Source organism: Dendrobates tinctorius, unplaced genomic scaffold (assembly GCF_039654945.1).
Source record: "Dendrobates tinctorius isolate UK_male_01 unplaced genomic scaffold, ASM3965494v1 ptg000009l, whole genome shotgun sequence".
NCBI lineage: Eukaryota > Metazoa > Chordata > Amphibia > Anura > Dendrobatidae > Dendrobates > Dendrobates tinctorius.
Genome location: NW_027361677.1, coordinates 1342015 through 1361597, shown reverse-complemented (window position 1 = coordinate 1361597; position 19583 = coordinate 1342015). Strand labels below are relative to the sequence as shown.

The window sequence follows — 19583 nt, the reverse complement described above, 5'->3', positions numbered from 1 at the left end:
AGGTTGGACATATATAGTTGAACTGTGTCTGGAAGTATGTAAATTGCATACATGCCGTTACATTATCCCTCACACTTGACACCAGAGAATCCTGATAACGTGCACTGTACGTGCTGTGAAGATTCACAAGTCTGCAGTCCCATAAGGTGACTGTAGTCTTAAGCCCCAAGCCTGGACAATCCCTTTAACTTCCTTCTGAACACTTTCTTTTAAGCTGTCATCAGTGTTTGGGGTTTTCTCTTTGCATAAAGTAGTGTTCCTCAAATCCAATCCTCAAGAGCCACAAACAGATCATGTTTTCAGGATTTCCTTAGTTTTGCACAGGTAATGTAATTATCACCTGTGCAAAACTGAGGACATCCTAAAGACATGAACTGGCTCTTGAGAATTGATGTTGGGTGTCACTGGCTTAAAGGATGGGGGACATTCTAAGTCTCCTAACGTAACGAAAACAATAAAGGAAACTCCTTTAATAATCGGATGAGTATAGTAAGACACAGGATTGTGGAAAGGAGAATGGGTTAAATATTTGATCTCTGAGGATACATAAAGTAAAGAACACCATGAAGAAAAGGCATTGAGTTATGAAAATCACAGGATCGATAGACATGTTAACAATTGTTGACTAATTGTGCTTGATGGAAGACAAATCCAAAGACGCTGTAGGCCATAGTAGCACACTTAAGCCATTCACGCTGCTCACAGTAGCACAAACAGCATGCATTCTGGGTTGTCATGCTGAAAAATGTTTCCTGGGACACTTTTCAGGAATGGTCGTACCACTGGTCCTACAGCCAAACCAATGTAATGTCAAGCTATTAGTGTACCTGGAATGAAGACTAGAAGGGTGCTACCATACCTTAAGTCACCCCACAATATAATCCTGGAAGGAGGAGATTTTTTCCATGACATTTGGCTACAGATGTTCCATTGACCTCAGAGCACTACTCTTAAAGGCTATCATGGTGCAAAACAAGACTGCAATGGAAGCCGAAATGTCGATCTGTGCTCTTCAGAGATGGGTCCCACTTTTTCTTGTATGCAATGATAGCCAGAGATTGGTCTGGAGACCAATTGATCTACACTATGAAGAAACCTTCACAAAGGAATTTCTCACCAGTCCTGCTCCTAGGATTAAGATATGGGATGTCATAATGTATTGACTGACCTCTCTGGTCTTCATTCCAGGTGCACAAACTTTTTCATTTGGTCATTATATATTGATTTGGTCATGCAATCAGTGGAAGTGATCTCGCCACTACATCTCCCATTTCAACCGATGTCCATCCCAAATCGATGTTTGCATTGACTTTATGCCTTTAACTTTATGCCTCTTTGTTTTTGTTTTTTTTTATTACTCAGTTAGTTTACTTCCCGCTCGATCTTCTTTGTATCCCAATCTGGATTTCCCCAATCAGGAGCACCCAAGCCTTAATATTTTTCTCGAGACTTCATGTTATGATATGTTATAAATCTGTGTTTTTCATGTCATTATTTCCTTTACAATTTATTAGGTTGCATAAAAAAATTTAAAAAATGTATACAAAGAAAGAAGTTATGGAAATTACCGTATTTTTCAGGTTATAAAATGCACTAATGTAAAAGCGGACTATGAGATGCACCACCGGTGCGTCTTATAATCCTCAAAATACTGTATTTAACAATGCATTTCAAATATCACAGTGCAATAAAGATATTTTTTCTAGTACTTTTTAAAACCTAGGAGCTAAGCCACATTTTGATTTTATTTTTAATTTTGCAATATTTATCTGAATCCCAAGAGTTAATATGAAGAAGATTAAAGGTAACATTAACAGATGCCTTAATGAATAAGGCATTTAGGCATTAGGACTAACTTTATATTTTTGTGAAATGATACCACGTACCAATTAATTATAATAATAATGCTCTTACTTTTAAGACCGTGTTTTTCAAAGAACCCTTAAATTGTTTTTTCACGTGTTCCTAATACCAAAACTACCAGGAACAAGACAATACAAGCTTTTCCTGGAAATGACAATTGCTGATATAAAGCAGCAGGGTATATAAATATTAATATTATTCTATTAATTCCCATTTTACCCACCCACTGAGTCGTTAATCCCCAAGAGAGCGGAGCTCAGTGAGGGATTATCTAAGTGTTTAGGATGGCAACTGATCCCTTTTCCTCACTGTTATTCCACAACTTGAAATTTATATTTCTGCAGGGACCCATCATGCTTCACATTACAGAAATATACGGATTTGCCACAAGAGAGAGGTTCAAAATGGCACAGCAGAAATGAGTGTTAAGGTTGTGTCTCTGCCTGTTATACCAGATATAACACTTGTCAAATAACTCAGCTGACCCTTCAGTATCTATCAGGCTCGGCAGTGATTTGAGAGTGCATGCCGTACCCTTCAGAAAATGTTCTCTTCTACAATCGACCTTATGTACGCAGAGAATGAAATCTTCAGACTACAGCTGTAGAGGATTACAGCAGGAATTACTCCCCTCAGCTCCCTGAGATGGACCTACTACATTCACCTTTCGGGTTAACCTCTTTCCTTGATATGAATTTGCAGAAAAAGATACGAGTCAATGAGTTTCAGAAGACTTAGTATTTTGGTTTTAAGCGATGAAACAAGAATATAAGTAAGTGTAGATACATGGTATTTTCCTACATTTATTTTCTAGAAAGTTAAAAGATCACCACTTCATCCAACTCCTTCAGAAGTCTTGGCGCGGAGAACCTAAATATCGTCTTTGCAGCCAAAGGCAGTAATTTCTTCATACTTTTACTTAATCTTTATGTTGAATTTGACAGTTCACTACTAGTGATGAGAGAGTATACTCGTTGCTCGGGTTTTCCCGAGCCTGCTAGGGTGTCCTCTGAGTATTTTGGCATGCTCGGAGATTAAGATTTCGTCGTCTCATCTGCATGATTTGCGACTGCTAGACTGAATACATTTGTGGAATGCCTGTTTGTTAGGGAATTCCCACATGTATTCAGCCTGTCTACAAGTCGCAAATCATGCAGATTAGACGACGAAAACTAAATCTCCGAGCATGCCAAAATACTCGGAGGACACCCGAGCATGCTCGAGAAAACCCGAGCAACGAGTATACTCACTCATCACTATTGACTACCCTTTTTTCTCATTTTGAAATCTCAGGATTTAGTACAGGGCCAAGTCTTTATTTTCAAGAGAGTTTCATCTTATTGATAAAGGGGACTGTTCTTTTTAAAAAAATGATTTTTTAGAGTACTTGCCCTTACTATTCTGACTTTAGGCCTTTAGGAAGTACTGGTTCTCTATGAAAAGATCCTGCTTGTGTATGAAGACTTGCTGCCAGGCAATGGTTAATGGGAAATAAGTATGTTAATTAGCCCTCCTTCAAAAGGAAGAAACCCATATCATTTTAGCTGGATCACAAACCCATTTGTAGACAACTGTTTCCAGCATTGTTTGCCCTCATTAGCACAAAGCATGGGGGTATTTTTTAATTGGCTAAATTAGATGCTTAAAAGGGTTTTCTGGACTCAGGCTACAAGTCTACAATCACTCTATGTGACTGCAGACTTGGGAATACTCACATCAGGCACACTCTGCTCTGTGAAGATTCTCTGGTGTCAGCGGCGGGATAGGCGGGAGGGTGACCGGAAGTATGTGATTTACATACATGTGGTCATATGATGACTAGGCGGCTATAGTCTCACTCAATGCAAATGTATTGTGCAAGGCCAGAAACATTCTAGATGGAAAGTAACAGGATGTATGCAAATCCAGTATTAGCTGTCCATTGTCTGCCTGCTTCAGGTGCCGGCACCGGAGAAATCTCACAGTGTGTGGTTGCCACACTTTGAAGATTTACAAGTCTGCAGTCATGTACAGTAACTGCAGACTTGTAGCATAAGACCAGACAAACCCTTTAATGCAGTTTTGAAGGAGTACAGGAGTACTAGTCCCCACTGTGGATATTCAACATGAGTATCTACCATATTTTGCGGATTATAAGATGCACCCCAAATTTTGAGGAGAAAAATAGAAAAAACTTTTCTTAATAAAATGGTGGTGCTTCTAATAATTCATGTGTTTTATTGCTTACCAGGTGTAGTGACTGCAGTGAAGCGGAGTCCCAAGGTCGCCACTGAAGGAGGCAAGAGTGGAGCGTTGCTGCAGGCCACTGCCTGGGATGAGGGGTGTTTTCGGATGTGTGGCGCAGCACGCCACTTCGGGTGTTCAGTGCTGCGGGTGTTCAGTGCTTCGGGGTTTCTGCCAACATTTTGTGAAAGCCCAGAGCCTCCGCAGTTACATGGTTTCCTATGCGGTGGATTGGACTCCAGGAAAATGGCTGCCGGCCAGGGGTGGCGCATGCACAGATGGAGATCTCGGCACCAAGATCTCAGGAGATGCTGCCAATCACTCTTCCCACCCTCGGACATATCACTTACAGCTGCAGGAAGTATGTGATAAGGTTTGTTTAAGGTAAAACATAACCAGATTATGATAGTATAGAGTTCAAATCAGTAAGCCTGACTTTGACTGAGTGTTCCAAGGAAGATTTGAGATGTAGTTATACGATGCAGCCAAGGTCAATAATATGAGCATGTCCAACAAAGAAGGTACCAGATGTAAATCTAAAAGAGAATGGGTAAATATTAAACACTTTAAAATGAAGATTAAAAAAACAAAAATACAAGACGAAACTAAAGGAAGTCAAGGAATGCTAGCCGTCGACTCAGGCTAAGCTTGTGGGTTGGGTGTGATGATGTAATTTGACCTCACCATTGGATAGCAACCAGCCAGTAGAAAGGGGCAGGGGGCTGAAAGTACCACCAAGCCTAGGCACAATGTGTAACATGAACCATTGGACTTATTTTTCCTATTATCAAACAAGTAAATTAACTGATGGATTAAAATATTTGTGTGATTTATTGGAAACCCTACATAATTGAAGACCCAATTGCCTTTTTCCCATGATGGAAAAAAAATAACTCAATTGGTAAGGTTGGGGCAACTGGGACATTTGTTCAAGTTCTTGCGTGCAGTGAAGAATGAGGGTGTCAACAAGTCACTAGGTACAAGGATTGGGAACTGGATTTATGCCCCATGTGGAGGAAGGAATATTAGGGCACAGTTAAAATGTAATTTTAATATGCCGATGTTGCCGAGTGTGTTTGTGCGCATGCGGCAATTTGTCACTCAAACAATGGATTTTATTCTGTTTAATTAAGTAGATGTCACTATCAGCCTATCTGATTTAACAAGTGTAATTAAAATTTAGCACAGGAAGAAGAGATTTTTTGATTTTTTTCATATCCTTTAGGACTTCAGCATGAGTAAATCAGACATGGCTAGAGGGGAATGAAATGTAGATTTCCTTAAGAGCAGTGCTTAAGATTGTTTTTAATAAAGATGGAGGTTTCGCTGCTGAAATTGCTGTCTGCAGATAAGTGCCCTGGCTGGAACCATTATTCGTGCTAATACCCTCATTTAAAATTAGGTTTAAAACCGTAATAGATAAGACAGATCAATTTATTTTATAAGATGATCAAAGCTATGAAATAATGCATTGTAAAAAGGAATGCTGTGATCATTTTGCTATGGGGCAGTTTGCAAGCTAACTTAAACCATATTAATTGTTGCTGTAGGCTGACATTTTTAATTAGTTCCTTAGTATGTTGTTTGTTAGATATACCTCTAGCCATATGTGAAAAGCTAACTGTGCTCCTAAATCCTCGTTGCCGTTTTTTCTTTGCATGTTCAACTGTCTTCTTCAGACTTCTCCTGTCCAGGGACATAAAGTAACTGTCCTCAATTTAAGCTCATATTAAGATATATGCCCATTGGTCACCTAGTGAGTAGTGATGAGTGAGCATGCGGCGTGTCTTTGAGATACTCAAACAATATGTTTCAGTCCCGCGGGAGCATGTCTCGAGACTGTTCGTCAGCTGCAACACATACAGGGAGTGCCTAACAAACAGGAAATCCCTGCATGTGTTGGCCCTGTCGAATAGCCGCGAGACACGCAGCCACGGGGACTCAAACATATTTTATGAGCAAGCCGAAGACACTCGGTTACCACACGGACATGGTCGGATAACTTATTCGAGCACGTTTGCTCGTCACTACTAGAGAGCACTTCTTCGTTCTTCAACTATGTCTTCCACTTGAGCATAAACTTAGCCCAAATGTGGTTGTCACCAAATGTTTGGTCATTCTTTAGGAATGGGTCAGGCATACCAAAAGTTTTACCTTTAAAGAGTTTGACCACCTTTGGGGACATTATTTTTAACATAAATGCACGTGTTTGGAGCTAAACAAATTTTTTTGCAGTTGGATTTCAATAAAGTGAACATGAAAACTGAGAGCAGCATGAATTAGAGCCTTGCTTGCATGATTATAGCCAGGTAGGTATTTCTATTAAACCCTCCGGCTTTTCAGAAAAAACATACTTTGACATATTTTAAAGTGACCAGAGCCGGCTAGTCCGACTCTCCCCAGCATAGCTGCAGGTATATAAGAGTTCTCTTGCATAGTAATAGGAGGATAGAAGTGCTATTCTGCACTGCTGATGTTACAGTCAAGAAATCCAAAGGACGTTGTATGGCATATGACCTTTCGGTTTATTCTCCACGAGTATATTTATTATGCATTGCTTATATAGCGCTGTCTTATTTCACAGCACTCTACAGACATTATTATCACCAATGGGGCTCACAATCTAGATTCCCTATCAGTATGTCTTTGGAAAAAACAAGGAGAGCATACAAACTGCTTGCAGGTGTTGTCCTTGGTGGGATTTGAACCCAGGACCCCAGCACTGCAAGGCTGCATTGGTAACCACTGTGCCTCCATGCTGTATATTGTCTTTCCCCTGAAGAAGAAGTTGATCCAACTTCGAAACGAGTAGGGAACAAACTGGTCAAATCCCATTCATCATCCTCTGTATTTCTAACATCAGCAATGCAGACTGACCCTACTATCCTGCTACTGCTCGTTCTACGAGGCGCAGACTCCCGACTTGAGAGCACTGCTGTAGCTGTTAATCCTTGAGTCCTCAGTTGTGGGTTAAACAACTCAAAAAGGTGAACAGATCTTATATTCCTCACCTTGACAAATTTGTCGACCAGCTAAGATCCTATTGCGCATGTTGTTCCCTCTTCTTATAGGGAGAGACCTGTTAATCATCTCTTGTGGTGCTGGGAAGAGCCAGCCAGGGTTGAGCTGGAGTAGTCTTGCCTCCTGCTATGGCCTGTTTTTAAGTATATTAAAACATCCTTTTTTCTGAAAAGCTGGAGCGTTTCAGAGAAAGACACAGTTTGGGCAGCAGGAATCAGATAACAACAGGTTGCCTATAAAAATGTAGCAGTGTCTGCCTTCGACAAAATGTGAGAGCTCTGTAAAAATGACAGCCTCCATCCCAGATTCCACTCTTATGTAATTCAGACTTTTAGTAAAAGTGAAAGTGAATCTATTGGCAAATTTTTAATAGCAAAATTTAGCTTTTAGGGTCACCTAGCAAACGAAAGGTTTGCTTACACAAACCAACCTCCAGCACTAAATTTCCATCAATCAGCTGCTTGTTTCCTGGTTGGCGGTCATTTAGTGGCCTTTTCACACAGGTTGACTACTCTTCAAATGTGCACCGAATGGACAGTAATATCATTGGCTGTCATTGTTCTTGGCGGCACAGGTCTGATGCATTGACAAAGACTTTTGTGTGGCACAAGAGGCACGGAGTTCCAGACAGCTGGTGTAGGATCAGTCAGCCGAGCGAGTGGTGACATGAACATTATTTTATATTTTTTTCCCATTTTACGTTTGTTTTGTTCTGGAGTACAGAGAGACCTCAGAGCATAATTAGGAGCGTTCAATTTGCATCTTATAACTTCTCTGCGATTCGAATCTGCCAGACTCAATCATCTCAAATCTTGTGGTTTACAGAAATGATCATCATCCTCGGCAGCGTGCTGTTGTTTGTAAACAGAACCTGTGCTGCCGAGAACGATGCTCACCGGATGATCTATTAAGGCCCCGTCACACACAATGAGATCGCTAGCGAGATCGCTGATTTTGTGATGCAACAGCGATCTCGCTGTGTGTGACACGCATCAGCGACTGGCCCGCACCCGCCGGGTATCGCTGATCGTGCTTGAACGTCCTGGGCCATTTTTTGATCGTTGGTCTCCCGCTGGCCAGCGCGCATTGCTGTGTGTGGAAGCAGGAGACCAACGATCAGCGAGCTCCCAGCACTGTAAGCAGATGCTGGGAGCTGGTATCCAAGGAAAATATCGGGTAACTAAGCGAGCGCGCCGCTTAGTTACCCGCTGTGTACCTTAGATAACCGCGTGCTCTCACTGGGAGCTGGTATCCAAGGTACACAGCGGGTAACTAAGTGACGTGCGTGCTTAGTTACCCGATATTTACCTTGGATACCAGCGTCCTCGCTGGTCCTGATCTCTGGTGAGATCTGCCTGTTTGACAGCTCACCAGCGATCATGTAGCAAGGCACCAGCGATCCTGACAAAGTCGTATCGTTGTCGGGATCGCTGGTACATCATTTAGTGTGACGGGACCCTTAGAGTTTGTTCAGTGCATAGCTGAAGCATGGTCTGCGCATGTAAACAGGCTATTAAACAACCTCTGATGAGCAAACAAGTATTCTGTTACAACTTTTACTTTACCAGCCGAAAATTGGATTGGATCCCAGTAAAGACAATAAGAAAACTTGCTTTAACGAAATTTTTGGAAGCAAATTAAGAACTTCAGATACAGTATGTCTGTGTGAATGAGCACCCGTGGTTACAAACTTATCACAGCTCATCAATGCGATACATTGTGATGGGCAACAGCTGGGTGTTAACACATAAAGGTCAGAAAGTGTAGTAAATTGTACTGAACTGTAGCTCATTAATTCATTGTAGGGAAGAGAAATGCATGTGCTAGCGTAGCGTATTTGTATGTGGTAACTGGGAAGTTATGTCGAGATGCAATTACCGTCACATAAACTTTAATGATGATATTTTCTACCAGATCATGTGACCATATAAAACAACTAAATACTTCCCTAACAATTATTTTGGAGCCCCTGCAAAGTCAGAGTTTTTTCTTAAACATATTTATAGTACGGGTATTGTGAAAAATCATAATTAGATAATGACTCTCGGGTTATTATAGTCATAAGTGGCAGATGCTTTGCAGATACATCTCCGACTCTCCCACACATCAGAAATAAAGATGAATGACTACGGATATGGCATGGACCATCATTCATTAGCACATGACCCAAGTTACTGTACCTATATGACCGGAATAAATATGGAATAAATTCAAATACATAATAATTTACCGTATTTTTATGTTAAAGGGTACCAGTCAGTAGAATCAACCCTTCTAAGCTGTCTACATGGGCATGTAGGTCAAAGAAAGTTGAACAAAATGATACCTTGATATCCAAGACCTGATTATTTCTGAGAAATCCATGTTTTTCTTAATATGTAAATGAGCTGTTTAGATCTTTGGGCCGGACATAGATCTCACTGAGAATCTGCCTCCAGAGTTTATTTTAATTGAAAGGAGACATTACCAGTGTGAGACATGTAGATCAGGAGAGCGACTGTCAGTTATTAAATGTCTCACACTGGTAAAGCCCCCTTTAATTTAAATTGAGCTTTGGGTGGCAGATTATCAGATAAGATCTACGTCCGCACCATAGATCTTAACAGCTCGTTAACTTACAAAGAAAAATTTGGATTACTTTGGAATAAAACATCAGATTTTGGATATTAAGGTATCATTTTATTCAACTTCTTATGACCTACATACCCATATAGACAGCTTACAGTGGTTGATCCTACTGACAGTTGCCCTTTAAATGACCAATATAAAGCCATACTTGTGATTAATACAATCACAGTAAGAGTCAGGTGAAATTTTAGGCAAATATATTGTCACGCCGTTCTGACATACTCACCCGGCCTACGCTCCCACGCCGTCTCTGCATACTCACCCGGCCATTGCTCCCACGCCACAGCCCCTCGCCACCTGACAGCCACGGCGGTCACCTCTCACAGGCGCGCGGCTGACGGCGTCTTTTGCATGCAATGCGCATGCGCCATAGGCTGCGGCTGCGCCTCCCTTCTGCTTCTTGTGCTCCGGCTATGCCCTGACCCGGAAGCTCCCCCTGACCAATGGCAGACCAGACAGGGGCATATCAGGCCACTTTCCCCTGAGGGAGGCGCCTGATCGTTGTGTATCCTAGCACACTGGGCCCTGCTTCTTCGTGTGTTTTCTGCAGTCTCACAGTCCCGTTCTCGTGTGCTCCCTGCAGCAGCCTCGCAGTCCTGCTATCAGTGTCCCCTGCTGTACTCTGTCCTACTCCAGTCCTGCCTCCGTTGTTCCTGTTCCATCCTGCTCCAGTCCTGCCGTCCTACTCCAGTCCTGCCTCCGATGTTGGTGTTCCATCCTGCTCCAGTCCTGTCATGCTACTCCAGTCCTGCCTTCTGTGTTCCTGTTCCATCCTTCTCCAGTCCTGCTGTCCTACTCCAGTCCTACCTTCGGTGTTCCTGTTCCATCCTGCTCCAGTCCTGCCGTCCTACTCCAGTCCTGCCTCTGGTGCTCTTGTTCCATCCTGCTCCAGTCCTTCCGTCCTACTCCAGTCTTGCCTCTGATGTTCCTGTTAAATCCTGCTCCAGTCCTTCCGTCCTACTAAAGTCCTGCCTCCGGTGTTCCTGTTCCATCCTGCTCCAGTCCTCCCATTCTACTCCAGTCCTGTCTCCAGTGTTCCTGTTCCATCCTGCTCCAGTCATTCCGTCCTCCTCTCATCCTGTCTCCAGTGTTCCTGCTCCAGCCATCCCTGCACGTTCCAGTCTACTGTCTTACTCCACTCCTGTCTCCTGTGTTCCAGCTCTGTCCTGTCATCTACACTTCAGACCCTCCACGTTTCAGTCTACAGCCTTACTCCACTCCTGTCTCCTGTATTCCAGCTCTGTCCTGTCATCTACACTTCAGTCCCACACTCCTACTCCAGTCCATTCCGAGCCGCCCCACTCGGTACCGGCTACTGTGGTAGTCGAACCCCTGGGCCTGATCCTAACGGTCCCTGTATAGGGGTCGGTTCCACCAAGCAGCTCGCCCGGGGCCCCTCGGTGCCACGGCCCAGAGGGTCCACTCCTGGAGATTCCGGCTTGTGAGAATCATGTGGGAATAGTGGATGAGGGCAGGTATATCTCGCCCAGATTCCTTTCCTATGTGGCCTAGTCTGGTCAGTATCGCACCTGCTTGCTAATGAATAATGGGAGGTGGATATAAAAGGATGCCAGGTGGTTGTGTGAGTGTCTCAGCCTGGGAACACAGAGAGCCTGTCTGTGTGAGAGACACACGTGAGTGGAAGCAGTGCCCACGGCAACTGTGGTTTGGCTGGACGGGAGAAGCCCGCCAGTTGGTAGTTAGGTTGTACTTTGTTTAGTTAGTGCCGGACAGGCAAGGTTTTGTTTTATGTTTTATTTCTTTATGCATTGCTTTCACCATTAATAAACCTGACCCAGAGTCAGTTATACCCGAATCCCTGCTTTGCGCCTGAGTTTACTGCTGAACGCACGTGACCTTTGACCTCAGCAAAGGCGATCCCGGAGTGTTTTATCACATTGTGGTGGAGAACGCGGGCATCACGTTGCAAGCATGAGCATGGAGGATGTGGTGAAAGCGCTGGTACAGTCCACCGCCGTCCAGCAAGAAGCTAATCGGGTGATGATGGCCCAGCTGAAGGAGTTGGTGGACATGACAACTACCGATCGATCACTTCTCCAGCAGGTGGCGCAGCGCCTGGCAAACTTACCTGAGGTTAACCTGGAAGCAGAGTCGAGAGTGATTCACGTGAGTCGGTACTGGCAGAAGATGACGACCGAAGATGACGTCGAGGCATACCTGACCACGTTTGAACGGACGGCAGTGCGAGAAAAATGGCCGAAGGCACGATGGGCCGGCCTGATTGCCCCGTTTCTTTCCGGTGAGGCCCAAAAGGCGTATTATGACTTGGAACCTGAAGCTGCGCAGGACTTTGACAAATTGAAAGCCAAGATCTTGGCCCGGCTGGGAGTGACGACCGCTGTCCGTGCACAGAGAGTGCATCAATGGACTTATCAGCCGGATAAACCACCGCGGTCACAGATGTTCGACCTGATCCACGTGACGAGCAAGTGGCTACAACCCGAGGTGTTGACAGCGCCAGAGATAATCCAGAGAGTCGTCATGGACAAGTACCTGAGAGCTCTACCGCCAGCCCTGAGGAAGTGGGTAAGCCATGGAAATCCTACGACGGCAGATCAACTGGTGGATCTGGTTGAACGTTACTCCGTGGCGGAAGGACTCCGAGACGACGCTACCCCACCTCGTTCTTCATCATCTCCACGTGGAACCGGTAAGACTGTTCCAGGGAGTAGGGGAGATGGAAAAATCCCTAAGACAGTGGGGGAGGAAAACGGGACTGCCCGCACTGCGAGGCCGAGAGTAGCGAACTATGGTCTAAGGAAGGGGCCCGTTAGGTGTTTCCGCTGCCAAGAGATGGGACATATTGCTGCGAACTGTCCGGTCACTACTGAACCCATGAAGTGCGACGTCACAGACTCTAAAAACCGCATGTGTATGGTTGCACGGGTAGTGAGTGTGAATGCCGGTCAAAAGGATGTGGAAAAACACTTGTGTGATTTAACTGTTGATGGCAAAAATGTGGTGGCATTGTTAGACTCGGGAAGTGTGGTGACTCTGGTGAAGGCCAGTCTGGTGTCAGCCCCGACTGGACCAGCAGACAAATTTTCTGTAACGTGTGTGCATGGAGACACCTGTTCGTACCTCACCACGGTCATATGCATTACAACTTCCTATGGCTCTGTGAAACATAAAGTGGGACTCGTTCCGGCGTTATTGCATGATGTTATCCTGGGCCGGGATTTTCCCCACTTCTGGCAATTGTGGGAGAATCAGTTGATGCCTTCGGGTAATAGTGTACATGATTCTTCTCCCAGGGCGCGTGTGGGTCCCGAACCCCGGGAAGAGGTCTCCCCGGAAGACTCGGGGGAAGAGTCTGCGGGAAATGACCTGCAGTTCCCGTTTTCAGTCATGGCGGGTGATACGGAGGAGACCGGGGAAGAGGAGGAGGCTGACAGCCGTCCACCTCCCCGTTTGCCAGATTTAGAAGTTCAGAACGATGACTTCCAAAGCGAGCAAATAAAGGATCCTACCCTTTCTCAGGCTAGGACAAATGTAAAAGTGATAAATGGGGTACCTGTAGAACCTGGCTCTAGGCTGGCATATCCTTACATGGTCCTGGAGAATGATTTACTCTATCAGATAGAGAAAAAGGGGGAAGATACGGTGCAACTATTAGTCGTGCCAAAACCCTACCGGCGGCAGGTGCTGGACCTGGCCCACGGACATGTGATGGGAGGTCACCTGGGAGTCCAGAAAACCACCGAAAGGATATTACACTGTTTTGTTTGGCCAGGCATGCATCACGATATCCGTGTATATTGTGAGTCTTGTCCTGACTGCCAAGCCTCTGCACCTAAGCCCCGGTTCTGTAGCCCTTTGGTACCCCTACCTATTATTGAAGTCCCGTTTGAGAGGATTGGGATGGATTTAGTTGGGCCCCTTCCACGGTCTGCACGTGGACACCAACATATCCTGGTCATCTTGGATTATGCCATTCGTTACCCGGAGGCCATCCCTTTGCGTAACACGGCCACCAAGACGATTGCCAAGGAACTGGTGCATGTGTTTAGTCGGGTCGGTATACCAAAACAGATACTCACCGACCAGGGGACCCCCTTTATGTCCAGGGTAATGAAGGAGCTCTGCCGATTGTTACAAATCGAACCGTTACGCACATCCGTGTATCACCCTCAAACAGACGGGTTGGTCGAACGGTTCAATAAAACTCTGAAGCAGATGCTGAGAAAGGTGATAGACAAGGATGGGAAAAACTGGGACTATTTACTTCCGTATTTGCTTTTTGCCATCAGGGAAGTACCCCAGTCTTCCACGGGATTCTCGCCTTTCGAGTTATTGTACGTCCGACGTCCTCGCGGACTGATAGACGTTGCGAAAGAAACCTGGGAGGGTCAGGTCACTCCGTTTAAAACAGTGATAGATCACGTCACACAAATGCAGGACCGTATTGCGGCTGTTATGCCTATCGTCAAAGAACACATGATACAGGCTCAAGGAGCCCAAAAACGAATCTATAATAGGGGCGCCAAGATCCGTACATTTGCACCCGGAGATAGGGTGTTGATCCTGGTCCCCACGTGGACAGTAAGTTCCTGGCAAAGTGGCAGGGCCCCTTTGAGATCAAGGAAAGAGTTGGTGAAGTAAACTACAAAGTATACCAGGCAGGTAAACGGAAACCTGAACAGATCTATCATGTAAATCTGATAAAGCCCTGGAAGGATCGGTCTGCCTTGTCAGCGGAGCTGGCCCGTCCTGTCTGCTCGCATACCGTACCGGAGGTATGGGTTGCAGAGACTCTCTCGGAGCGGCAAAAGACTGAGGTCAGGCAGTTTCTACTTCACAACCCAAAGTTTTTCTCAGAAAAACCCGGGCAGACTACGCTAATAAAACATGACATCGTAACGGAACCTGGTGTCACAGTTCACGTCAAGCCCTACCGAATCCCGGAAGCGCGCCGTGAAGCCGTTTCCCGAGAAGTGAAGGCCATGTTAGAGTTAGGTGTCATTGAGGAATCGCACAGTGCTTGGTCCAGCCCGATTGTGCTAATTCCTAAACCGGACGGCACCATCCGGTTCTGCAATGACTTCAGGAAACTAATTGCGGTCTCAAAATTTGATGCCTACCCCATGCCCCGGGTCGACGAGTTAATAGATCGGTTAGGATAAGCCCGGTATATTACGACCCTAGACCTAACAAAGGGGTATTGGCAGATCCCTCTGATGGAGGCTGCCAGAGAAAAGACAGCATTTGCTACCCCAGAAGGTCTATTTTAGTATGTGTATATGCCGTTTGGACTGCACGGAGCACCGGCGACCTTCCAGAGACTGATGGATCGAGTCCTGAGGCCACATAGGCAGTACGCTTCGGCCTATTTGGACGACATTGTCATTTACAGCTTGGACTGGGAGACTCATCTCCAGAAAGTACAAGCTGTGATTGACGACCTGTGGGAGGCAGGTCTAACCGCGAACCCCAAGAAATGTCACATCGGGCTAGAAGAAGCCCGGTATTTGCGGTATGTAATTGGAAGGGGTGTTGTTAAACCCCAGGTTGATAAGATTCAGGCGGTTCAGGACTGGCCACAACCTGTCAACAAGAAGCAGGTGCAAGCCTTCCTGGGGATCGCCGGTTATTATCGCCGGTTCATACCCAATTTTGCAGCCATCGCTACCCTACTGTCGGATCTTACAAAAGGGAAAGACTCCGTCATGATTAAATGGAGTTTAGCGGCTGAAGAAGCCTTCCATAGCCTAAAACGGGCACTTTGCTCTCAGCTCGTACTGGTGACTCCGGACTTCCGCAGTGAGTTTGTGGTACAAACGGATGCCTCTGATACTGGTATCGGGGCCGTACTCTCACAAGTGAGAGACGGAGTGGAACACCCAGTCCTCTATCTCAGCAGGAAGCTGAATAAACACGAGCAAAGATATGCAGTCGTAGAAAAAGAGTGCCTCGCCATTAAGTGGGCTCTAGAGGCCCTCAAATATTACCTGGTGGGCCGAAAGTTCAGGCTGATCACTGACCATGCCCCTCTCAAGTGGATGCACTTGAACAAGGAATGGAATAGCTGGGTGACCCGGTGGTTCCTTGCCCTGCAGGCCTACACTTTTACGGTGGAGCACCGCCCCGGGGTACAGATGGGAAATGCAGATGCCCTGTCCCGAGTGCACTGTTTGGCGGGTGTCATTGCTCGACCGGAGTGGTCTGAGCAGAGGGGGGGGGATATGTGAGAATCATGTGGGAATAGTGGATGAGGGCAGGTATATCTCGCCCAGATTCCTTTCCTATGTGGCCTAGTCTGGTCAGTATCGCACCTGCTTGCTAATGAATAATGGGAGGTGGATATAAAAGGATGCCAGGTGGTTGTGTGAGTGTCTCAGCCTGGGAACACAGAGAGCCTGTCTGTGTGAGAGACACACGTGAGTGGAAGCAGTGCCCACGGCAACTGTGGTTTGGCTGGACGGGAGAAGCTCGCCAGTTGGTAGTTAGGTTGTACTTTGTTTAGTTAGTGCCGGACAGGCAAGGTTTTGTTTTATGTTTTATTTCTTTATGCATTGCTTTCACCATTAATAAACCTGACCCAGAGTCAGTTATACCCGAATCCCAGCTCTGCGCCTGAGTTTTATGCTGAACGCACGTGACCTTTGACCCCAGCAAAGGCGATCCCAGAGTGTTTTATCACAGGCTCCAGACCAGCCACGCTAACATATATATTGAGATTCACAAATTTGTGAGGTCCCCCAGCTGCCCAATCTACAGCAAACAGGTGTGGCATGACTTGAAATTGCCACACTAGCAAAGCCAATCCACTTCAATGGTTCCAATGAAACTAGCAACGATAGTCATTCCTATGTTTAATTGCTAAGCCGCCCTAGATGACAATACTATTATTACCGCCTTTTGGCTGACAACCAATTTTCAACCTATTCACCACCATTGCTTAACAGCTTCCATTAAAAAAAGTGAGTCCACCATAACTCTCAGCCAACTTTCACCTGGCTCCCCAACTGCTGTATCACCGCTGTAACATTAATAGACACATTTGAATTTTTTTTTTTTTAATGGTGTGAAATTTAAATTTCCAAATAAAATCAGACAAATATTTCAAAAATGCACTAAAACCCCCAAATCATAAAGAGTCATCCTTCAGAACTGAGAAGACCAAAAACCTCGTGTAAAGGAAAGCTCTCGGTAAAGATTGTCAAAGGACTATCCTTTCTGTGGGTTTAGAAGACTAATGCCAAAATGCAAATCAACATAATGTTTCGAAAATGATGGCATATGTACAAAAGTTAAAAAGTACAGATAAAAGAGAGATACAATAATACATAAGTCAACTGAAATGGGGTAAAAATGTCAAATAGAATATCAAATAAACAGTGTCACAGTGAAACAAGATCGGGGCGGACAAGAGAGAAATGTTTTCGAGGGAGAGACACTAAGAATGGAAGTTACAGCTGGAGAAAAAAGAAAAAGGGGGAAGCTATAGAGAACGATTAGATGCAAATCCAAAAACCAATGAAATAAAGTGCTGAATATTTATTAAGTTTCTGCATCAATTATATTCAGCGTCAACTACTTGTTGGTCTGTATATTATTATTATGAAGATCACGTGTTTCCATTGAATGGTTTTAAGTGGCTTTTTAAATATTTTCTTTTGGAAAACAATTTTTTGAATTTTTTTAAAATTGGATGTTGTATGTGCACCTAATTTTTACAATTTGTTTTTTTTTGTATACTCATAATTTGCAGCTCACACAGGCAGTTTACAAGGAAATTACATCTTTTTAGAATCCTTCTTCCAGTTATGTTGGGAGTAGGGCCAACCTTGACATATTGGATATCTTCATTTACAATGCATGTGCTTATCTTTGTATGGGTTCCCCATGGACATGGGGGAAAACTCTTTGCCATTTCCTGAATGTGTTGGTGGTTCTAAGGTTCCAACGCAAAAGCTTCCCATACAAAAAGTTGCAAGATTCGTAGCTGTTCAGACGAGGTGCAGAATCGTAAGAATTCAGTCAACAAGTGACAGAAGTTCCATCAATTTGTCTGTAGTTGTTGTTCAGACACAGATTACATCTTCTTAGTATGCTGCACTTACAAGTGCAACCCTTGACAGATGCACCCCCAGATTCATGCTGGGAACAGAAGCTTCTCATCATTTTCACTCATGGCTGGGCTGTCATTCTGGGTGCGAGTATCAGTCTGGTCAACTCTAAAAAGTCTCTTCAGCTGGACTATCTCAACAAAACCAGGAATGCTTCAAATGTGAACGTGACTTTTATATATATATTTACTTCCCCCAGTCTCACAACGATGAAAAGCATCACTTGCATCCTCATGCTGGCTGTGCAACATCTCTCCTATAATGGTGCTCTGGGACAAATTGTCCCTGAAGCCATGTTGGATGAGATGTCACATAAAAAGGCATGCTGCAAATTTAGTAAGTCAGTAGCATTAAGGCATAGGATCCCAATTCCCAAATTATATCTAAATGACAACTTTTCAAGGAGTTTTGTGAGGCAGGAAAATTTCACATGTCTACAGTACATGGTGTGCTTTTCAATAAACCATGCTAATAAATGAAAAAAATGGAGTGCTCACAGTACCCCATAGAATCCTGGAGTCATTTTGTGAAAAATATTGTTTTTGTATCATGAACTTCTATTACAAGGCAGGAGTGTACGTTATTCCATTTGAAACAATAGGGTGCCCTCTTAGACATGTGTTGATGTTTCTAAAGTAAAATGAGGGTTTGACTTTTGTAAGCACAATGCAAATGGAATGACAACTAATCTAATTTCACACCTCTCCTCCAGGTTATCAGGAATGTGTCATCAGAAAATGATTGTTTAAATCAGGTTTTTGTGTTACATATTGTAATGCTCTTGCGTAGATTGTGGTGCCACAGTCCTAAGTGTACACCTGGTTCTTTACTATAGTCCCTGATGGTGTGTTTAGACTTGAACGTAGGTGGTCGCCAGGCGCTACTCCAAGGCAGACCGTGAAGCCGCAGCTACTGACACCAGAGGGGTAGGAAAGCAGGCCGGAGTAACCAGCCAGACAGGAACTGGTTAACGAAAGGAATGGATGCTGTATCAGGCACAGACAGAATAGGTTAAGGAACACAAGTGCTGCTTCAGACCAGACAGATGAGGGTAGCAGTAGAGGAGCAGATTGGGAGGATTAAGATCAGGACTAAGTATTAGCAGGAGGGGCTCAAGAACAGGTACAGTAGAATGGATAGGTTAAGTTCAAAGAGAACAGACAGGAACAGATTCAGAGACAATTAGGTCAACGGCAGGAGAGGTACAGGATCGCAGGTGTGGACAGACTAGTAACCACAGGTGCACCAGACTGGGAACCGCAAGTGTGAACTCACTAGGAACCACAGGTGTGGACAGACTGGAAGCCGAAAGTTCGGAGAGACTGGGAACCAAAAGTTCGGACAGACTGGGAACCACAGGTGCGGACAGACTGGGAACCACAGGTGCAGAAAGAGTAGGAGCCGCAAGTGCAGACTGACTGGGAACCGCAAGTGCAGACTGACTGGGAACCGCAGGTGCGGACAGACTGGGAACCACAGGTGCAGAAAGAGTAGGAGCCACAGGTGCAGACTGACTGGGAACCGCAAGTGCAGACTGACTGGGAACCGCAGGTGCGGACTGACTGGAAACTGCAGGTGCGGACAGACTGGGAATTGCAGATGCAGACAGACTTTAAAGCGAACCTGTCAGCTGTTTTGACCGTTATAAGATACGGCCACCGCCTTTTAGGGCTTATCTACAGCATTCTTCAATGCTGTAGATAAGCCCCCGATCCGACCTGCAAGATAAGAAAAATAAGTTTTATTATACTCACCGGG

General features: G+C 44.8%; 1 long non-coding RNA gene across 1 annotated transcript in view; it reads right to left on the bottom strand.

The window, feature by feature from the left end:
* The window catches only part of LOC141095390 (uncharacterized), a 38565-nt gene that overhangs the window by 10509 nt on the left and 8473 nt on the right, over positions 1-19583 (bottom strand). The window contains exon 2 of the long non-coding RNA XR_012233374.1: positions 4091-4622. This is a non-coding gene — a long non-coding RNA (uncharacterized lncRNA). The remainder of the gene's footprint in view (positions 1-4090; positions 4623-19583) is intronic.